The following is an 8,623-nucleotide window of genomic DNA, read 5'->3' on the forward strand; positions in this document are numbered from 1 at the left end:
CAAATAATAAATTTAATACATTTTCTGTTGGGTTAGTGTGAGCTTGGAGCAGAAAAAAATTACATATTTAAATACTTTTCCCAAATTTTTCTCACCTTTTCTATAAAAAAACCTGACAATTTTTGCTTTTTGACTGCACCGTTCTATCGGTTAGAACAAATACATCGTGATCCGTGTTTCACTCTGTGGATCCTGCAGCGTCGGACCAAAACGCCTGTTTCATTAGAAGAGATGGGTTCTACAGATGGGCTTTTAGAGCTCCGGTCTGGATTCCAATAAACCATCATCAGTCTCGTGCGTCCTGCAGGGCTCGTATTTATAGCCGCGGTCAAGATGGACGGTTGTTTTCCTCCGTCTCTCCACATAATGACGCTTGAAGACCGCAGCTTGCATCTCGGCAGGCGTGTAAGAGCTTGTTTTCCCACGTCGGTCCCAGCGCAGAGCTTTTACCGACATGTCTGCAGATGCATTAGCGCGGCCGCGCTCGACCCACTTAGCTACAGCAAACACAGCCGTCTGTGGACACAGACGCCTTTTTGTGCTGCCTGTGAGGGGGCGAGGCGTGTTCGGGTCTGGGCCCGGTTGGAGAGGAGCCTGCAACAGGCTGGCGTACCTGTCAGACAGGAAGTGAAGGAGGGCAGCTCCTGACCGTCTGAGCGCTCGGACACCATCCGTTTGGAGCGACGGCTCGGCCGTTGGATAAACTCGACTCCAACATACAGACGCAGGACCGTCGGCGTTCCTTCTAACCTGAACTTCAGGACGTTTCAAACTAAAGAGCGTAGGAGCTGCAACAAACTCAGTCTTATAAATAGACCTTCTCATGGTGGACCAGCCAGTTTGTTGTTGACTTCAGGGACGAACACCAAAGTCCACGCTCAATAATCCAACAACTTTCAGTCGGCTCATCTGGACGGTTTCTTTCTTTTTCTGCTGCACCAACGGATTTTTTTCCACGTTGGAGTAAGTTGTTGGGGGAGAAGCAGTTTTGTTTGGCGTTTCCTCTGATGACTGATGAAGCCTTCTGGATGGAGGGCGAAACGTCTCGGCACAAAAAAAGAAACCGTCCAGATGACGTGACTGAACATTGTTGGGCTTCAGGATGAAGATGTTCACAGCCTTGATAGAGGAACGATGGTTTGAGAGAGGAGTGGAGGAGGACATCTTTGTGAAGAGAACCTGTCCATCATTAATCAGGGGCGGAGCCTTCGTGTCCAACTGTCCCCGTCTTACAATGCTGTTATTGATAGCATCACTCAGCCCCCTGTGAATAGCAAGCGGCTGTCAGGGCTTGACCATGTGAGCAGCTGGTTCTGGATGTCAACAACAAACTGGTTGATCCACATGAGAAGGAGCTGTTTATTAGACTGAGTTTGTTGCAGCTCCTCAGACTGAAGAAGTCCTTTGGATGAAAGACGAAGCGTTTCAACAATTTTTGTTATTTTTTGGGCCCGTCCAGAGGACCAGACTTCACTTTGTTAGATGTTTCTCTCTGGATCATTGAGGAGCATCAGGTGATGACAGTTGGTCCCATCAGAGTTCATCAGCAGTGTTTGGGTTCAGTCTGTCAGCCAGCCGCCGGCTCGCTCTCGTTTACAATCCTGCTCGTCAGAATCTGTTGTTTCCTGGTTTTTACCGGAGTCTGGACACGACCCGTCCATCACCGGTATCACCCCTCAGTTCAGTTCCAGCAGCGGATCCATCTCTGTCGCTTCAGGCAGAAGGCGTCCAAGTCGTCCGGGGAAAGTTTCAGCTTCTCTCCTGCTCGTTAAATCGGAAACGACCCGTCCTGTAAACACGCGGATAATCGCTCGTGTTCGTATTCATGTATTCTGAGCCGGTGACCTCCCTAGTTTGCCGCGGCTCATCCCTCCCTCGGGTGAGCGCTGTCACCCCTCCAGACTCTCACCTTCCATTATCCTCCAAGCCGTCACGCCACCGTCACTGTCCAGGGAGCCGCTTCCTGTGGCGAAACGTTCATTTTCAGCTGCTGAGCCACAGCCAAGCCGCCGTCCCCTGAGCCTTTTCATTTGGACAGTCGCCGCAAATCGGATCTCACAAGACCCAGCCGTGTCCCGGTTTCTTCTGCGCAGCAGATTCCATTAATCCTCTGAACATTTTCACTTCAAACCGATTGATTAGGAGCTCGGACGTCACACTCGCAGCAGGGTTGTAGCTTTAAGAAAGTCGTCTGTGATCGTTACCTGCGGTCACTAATCGGGTCTGACGGGTCTTTGTGGGTTCATCAGGACCTGCGAGTCTCCACTGACCTTAAAGGAAGTTTAAAACCTTCAGATGGAGCTGAGCCGGGCGGGTTCGGGTTTGAAGGTCAGAGAGCGAACGGCAGAACCACCAAGTCCTCCGGTCAGGTGGGCGACGGACCTTTAGCTTCTGAACGTTCAAGGTTCTTTGTCGTTCTCATCAGGTGTGGTACATGAGGTGGAACAAACTGGTCCCAGTCACATCCAAAACTAGCAAAAATATAAAGTATAAAAAGAAACGGCAAACAAGAATCTAAGATATAAACTAAACGATACGGTGCATTAAACAGCAGCCTGAACATGAGTCGGTTGTGAGCAGAACCAGATGGAAACACAAGGCTGGCGAGTTCTGAGCTCCAGACCTGGACTCGTCTTTAAAACCTCACAGATGATTTCTGTATTTCAGCGCTGCTGATGGATCAGCAGCGCCTCAACCCTCTTTGTGCCTTCCTGCGGGTCGTGGTGTGTTCACGTATCTAAACCGTTTTATTTTAAGCGGCTGTTTAACTCGCTCCCGTCACACGTTTCCTCTGCTGGTGTTCGGGAGTTTAACCGTCAGCTCTCGGACGGTTCGCTCCTGGTTTTGTCTCGCAGGACTCTCTGGAGTCCGAGGCCTCCCCCCTACAAGAACAGTCGTAAAATCACAGGCGTGGAATAAAAATAATTCCTAAAACAAAAATGTTGCATTCGGGAACTGAGACGTCAGACTGTGCAGCTGTTCAGGTCTGGTGTTCGTCTTTCGAGCAGCCGGGGGATAAATGATGGTTCCTGGGAGAAGGGGTGGTACAGGCAGGTACCGCCGGGGCCCCTTTTGAGACACGTCTGAACATCTGTCGGCGCAAACTCCTACAACCGCTCCGAGCAGGACGGGGCTTCGTGTAAGATTTAAAATGTTGAAACTAAGAACTCGTTCCGTTTTTGCTGCAACGCATCTTTAAAAAGTCGTTCCAGGCCCAACAGAAGACTCGAACGTGCGCGGCGCAAGAACGAAACGCCTGGGGGAGCATTTTGAAGCTAACTGGGTTAAAGGTCAACAGGCGAGTCCGAGGACCGGGTATAGAAGTAAAGATGGGCAGAGGTTCAGCAGTCTGAAGCTTCTGGAACAGCTTCACATTTATGGTCCTCAACATCTGTACACAGCTGTGAGCTCAGAGGACGAACGTCAGTGCTGGACGGTCCTGGTCTTCAGGACCCTGCATCAAAACCAGGTCCAATTCTGTTCTGGACCTCATTGCATTGAAAGCAGGTCCAGTTCAGTTCAGGATTTCACTACATTAAAACCAGGTCCGGTTCAGTTCTGGACTGCACAAAACCAGATCCGGTTCAGTTCTGGACCTCACTGCATCAAAACCAGGTCTGGTTCTGTTCTGGGTTGAAGAACTCTTCCACAGATCATTGTAGACAGAGTTCATCCACAGGTGCTGCTTAAAGCTCTATCAGGCAAAGAAGAACCAGATGTGCTAGTTTCAAACGGACCAGAACCGTTCTGTGGTCAGACGGATCCAAATCAGATTCTTTTTCTGGAACATTGTGTCCTCCGTACTGAAGAGGAGAGGGACCACCCAGACCGTTATCAGCTCACAGTTTCAAAGTCTGCCTCTCTGATGGTATAGGGGTGCACCTCCACTGTAACATTTGGGTTAATTCTGTTTTTATTTACATTTATCAAACGCCACAGTGTTTATTTGAGATGGGGTTGTTTTGTCGTCAGGCGGGCGTCTTTCCGCCCAACTCAAGTCCGTACTTGCTCCCAATAATCCCAAAGTTGATGAAAAGACAGAGTTACTTTTCTGCTGAGCGGGGGGGAAATAAAACACTCGACATCAAAGCGAATATCGGATGAGGTCATTTAAAGCCGAGTCAGCAAACTGGTTCATCTCGAAGACAAAAGTGCGTCTCAGCAGAATGGAGATGTTTCTGGGTGCAGCGCTGCAGCGTGTGTGAAGTTCTGTTTGCTCCTCGCAGACAGAGGCCTCGCTGTTCTCTGGGACCCCCCCGCCGAGGAGGCGGCGGCGGGACGAGCCGGCTGCCAACGTGACTGCTCCTCGAACCCACAAACGCACAGCGGAGGACCCGCTGCGTCGCTTCCTCCGTGTTCTTACCGAGTTCATTACATTCTGCTGATTAACATAAACAGGTGGTGAGGGTTCAACCCTCCAGACAGATCAGCTCAGTCACACCTCCCCCAGTCTCGGGGGAGGGGAACTCGAAAGCGCTCCACGCGTTTTGCTTCTGCCCTCCGAGTCGACGAATTCAGCCCCGAACCGGAGCTTCCAGAACCGTGTCGTCTCGCACCCGTTTGTTTCTCCTGCTCGTGGTGGGGGAGGCGGTAGAAGGTGAGCCGAGCTCTCGCTCTGCCTCCAGGAAGGAAGGCCCCCCCCCCCGCAGAAGGGCGTGCAGGGAGGCCAGAGTCAGGGCGCGGCCCCCGTTCAGCCTCCTGCGAGGAGCAGCAGAAAACGGGTCGTTCGTCCTCTCAGTTTGAGGAGGTGTTTGGGCCGTCGTCGACCCGACACGTCCTGTGGTCTGCAGCCGCTGCACCACCGAGGCACGGAGCGTGTTCAGCGCGGCGGCTGGTTTTTATTAGTATTTAATATGTACCAGGTTTTTACAACATAACTATTGTGTACATAGTTGGCAGGTTGCAGGCATGGACCCCTGTACGCTCCCTGAAAGTACCTGTAAGTACCTGTAAGTACACAGTACCTACTTGCATGGTACAAAACTATAACTTACCAGGTCCATGCCTAATAAGTATAAGATACACAGGAAGTGCCATGTAAATACTGAGTATGCACTGGTACCTATCTAGTATTTACCGTGTATATACTTGGTAAGGAGCAGGTATGTACTCTGTAAGTATGCACTACCTGCCATGAAAAATCCCTGTAAGTACCTTGTATCTCCTAAGTACTTACCTTGTAAGTTCCTGGTATGTACTTTGTAAGTTACTTGCATGGTAAGTACTGAAAACTTAAAAACTTGTCATAAATTTGTCGACCTCGTGAAATTTGGGGGTAAAACTTTAGAAAACTGAAAGTTTGCGTCTCTTTGGAGCGTTTTGTTCGTTTAGAAAGTTTTCAGGGCGGCACGTTCTGCGATTTGTCCGTCTTGGTCCGCGGTGCCGTTAAAGACGCCTCCGTGTTTTTTCTGCAGCGTGGGGGGCGGGTTGTTTTCAGAGGACGTCCGGTAATCTGTGACACAGGAAACGCTGAGACTGACAGGCACAGGGCGGGTGAGGGTGAGGGAGGAAACGAGGTGTTGGCCGGCTTGACTCAAAACCTGACAGGTCGTGTCGGGGGGGGGGGGTTGTGTTTTTAGTAAAGGCTGCCCGTCATCGGAGCAGCTCTGCTCTAATCTTGCAGGAGCTGATGACCCTCCTGTTTAAAAACAACACGTATGGTTCACCTCCTCCTCCTCCTCCTCCTCCTCCGAGCAGGAGTTCAAACATTTTATGAACTCAGAACTCAAAATAAATGTAAATCTCTACGAGCTCCTGATCGGAGGAGAATTCAGCACTCGGTGAACCCAAAGGTCAAAGGTCGTGGCGTCTTCGCTCTAAAAACAACATGGCAGCTCGACTTAGGCTTGAAATCTGAAGGAACCACGAGACTTCTGGGCCGGAACCAGACCAAAGAGATGTTTACCCAGAATGCACTGCAGCAAACGGCTCCTGCCAGCTGTCCGCACGGTGGTGAAGCGTTGATGGTTTGGACTCCTGTCAGTGGACCAGGAGCCTCCTCTGTAGATCAAAGGGTTCTGAGTCCAACCACTAAAGGTCGGACCAAACTGGGTCCAACAGGACCGTGATCCAGAACACAGCAGCTGGTCTACGACAGAACGGGTCAAAGAGAACTGAATTCATGGTCCAGTCAGAGTCTAGAACCTCAACCTGACAAGAAACCAACAATGTAAATGAGAGTGGGCCAGAACTCGTCCAGAACCACGAGAGTCCGTCAGAAGTCCAGAGTTCTGCTGAACGTTCAAGATGTTTGAGGTTCCAACTTCTCCATCCCAAAGAAAATACTGTTTAGATTTAAAACCGTTTGTTACTGAAGCGTTCACACTACTGTGATCCAGTTTTCTTCCATACATGCTTATTGCTGCTACTTTCAGCCTTTTCTACTACTTTAGCTACTATTCAGCTGTTTTTGCTAATTTCCTAATTTTTGTGCTCATTTCGGCTTATTTAAACCCAATTCAGCAAATATGTGTTCTTTCTGCATTCTTCTGCTAGCTTAGGCTTGTTCCTCCCTTTCAGCTACATTTCAGCATGTTTTAAGCTAATTTCGGCTGTTTTTCAGCAAGTTCTTCTGCTATAAGCATCCACACTTTATTTTCACAGGAAAAGCAGTTTCTCTACTTTTTAATTTGGTTTTATTTTGAAACCTGCCTGTGGTTTGTGGTTCATCGAGTCGAGGAGCGTTGTCCTAGATTTCACTGCAGCAAAGCAGGGCCAGAGGGCGCGCGCGCACGCACGCACGCACGCACGCACACATGCACGCACAGCCTCCGAGCCACGTGTCCGCCCTCGTCTTGTGAATTAATGGCTGCCAACGCTGCAGCTCTCCAGCAGGACCAGATCTGGTCCTGGTCCTGTTGGACGGGGGTCTAAACCAACTGGCAGCTGGGTTCAAGGGGGCGGGGTCCAGTTTCAGGGGGTCCGGTGGAGTCACCCGTTCTGTTCTGTCAGTCTCGGTCCAAACGGTGACTCAAACCTGAGCCTGAGCCGGACTCGTTTATTGCGGGCCTGTTCCGATGACCCGGTTCTGCTTTCTGAAACGTGCGCACCCGTCCGTGCGCTCTGCAGCTCTTTACGATCGGCTGTGGATAACGCAGCTCAGACAGGAAGTCACACTTCTAAGATAAGACTTTACGACGAGGCGTGGCGCGTCAGACGTGCTGCTTCGTCTGGGAACACGACGCCTCCTCCTCTCTGCGCACCGGACCGGTTCTGGAGGAACCGATTCGTGACGGGCCGGCAGGTCTTCAGAGCTGTGATGTTGAACGTAAACAACAACAACAGAATTATTTTAAATCTCATGAAGCCATGTTTCACTCAGTGGAGAATTTGTCAGCTGCTCATGCTAGAGGCACTAATGCACCCCCATACCATCAGAGAGGCAGGCTGTTGAACTGTGAGCTGATAACAGGCTCGATGGTCCCGCTTCTTTTTAATACGGAACAGAACCAGACCTGGTTTTAATACAGTGGCCCCTGAGGGCCCGAAGATCACATGCGTTTAAAAACAGTGGAGCATTTTCAAAATAAAGTTCCTCGACAGATTAGAACCTGCTCCCGTCTCCGCTTCTGAAGTCTGCTTCATTTGCTTTTCATAACTAAGGTTGTCGTCGTGCACGTTAAAGTCCTGGATCTGGGGCGCTAACAAACGTCCGCTGCACGAGAACCACAGAGTGTGACGTCACGGGGCCGCAGCGGCCTGTGCGGCCTCGGCTGAAGCAGCAGATTTCGTCTTGAAAACCTGAATCCAGCTCACGGGTCAGGATTTGACCCGAGGAGGCAAAAAACTGACGTGAACCGTGAAGCAACACGTTTTGTAAAAACTTGCAACGATGAGGTGAAAGGAACAGGAAGTGACGCCGGCTCTGCTGCGTCCGCCCTGGAGTCGGGTCAAGCTCGTTTTCTTCACTTCCTGTTCCCGGGCGCTCGGGAGCTTCTGGTCCCTGCGACAACATGGACAAGTGATCCGGTCCTCGTTGGGTTTGCACGACTTTCTGTCTCATTTATGAAAAGGTCCAAAAATCTGAACCCCGTCCGTCTCAAAGGATCTGAAGTGTCTCTTTAAAAGCGTGTCCTGAGATCTTTACGACTTCCTGATAAAAACATCTCACGTTCTGCTGACCCCAACATGTCCATGACTCCCGAGTCCTGGACCGTCCACGGGGGACTACGGGACAGCTGTGCTGTCGTCCAGCCGAGACAAGTCGGTTGTGACTGCACGGACGTGAGGCGAAGCTCGCCTGACCCGGTACAAGCCCCTGAGGACGCCTCGTGGGAGGGACGGGGGTTTGTCCAAGCGGGACGGCTCGTTCTGTCCACTCCGAAGAGACGACCGGAGAGACACGGAGTGGACACACAGTCCATCACTAAAACAAGTCCACCTCCTTCAGCCTTCAAGACGTCAAAGTGTCTCCTCCAGAACATCTGAAACATCACGTTTGAGATCAAACCGACCGACAGGAGAGTTCATCCAGAGAAGAAAATTAAAATTAAAATATTTACTAAACGTTTGTTTTGTCTCGTTACGAGACGTTTTGAAGAACTTGTTCTGTTGAGCGCTCCGTCTGTGTGTGTGTCTGTGTGTGTGTCTGTGTGTGTGTATGTGTGTGTGTATGTGTGTGTGT

The 8,623-nt window shown here is 50.6% G+C and overlaps 1 protein-coding gene across 1 annotated transcript in view; it reads left to right on the top strand.

Moving 5' to 3' along the window:
- The window catches only part of LOC119417779 (ski oncogene), a 61,332-nt gene that overhangs the window by 37,703 nt on the left and 15,006 nt on the right, over positions 1 to 8,623 (top strand). The window lies entirely within an intron of this gene.

The sequence above is a fragment of the Nematolebias whitei genome, chromosome 11 (genome assembly GCF_014905685.2).
Source record: "Nematolebias whitei isolate Nwh7 chromosome 11, NemWhi1, whole genome shotgun sequence".
Taxonomy (NCBI): domain Eukaryota; kingdom Metazoa; phylum Chordata; class Actinopteri; order Cyprinodontiformes; family Rivulidae; genus Nematolebias; species Nematolebias whitei.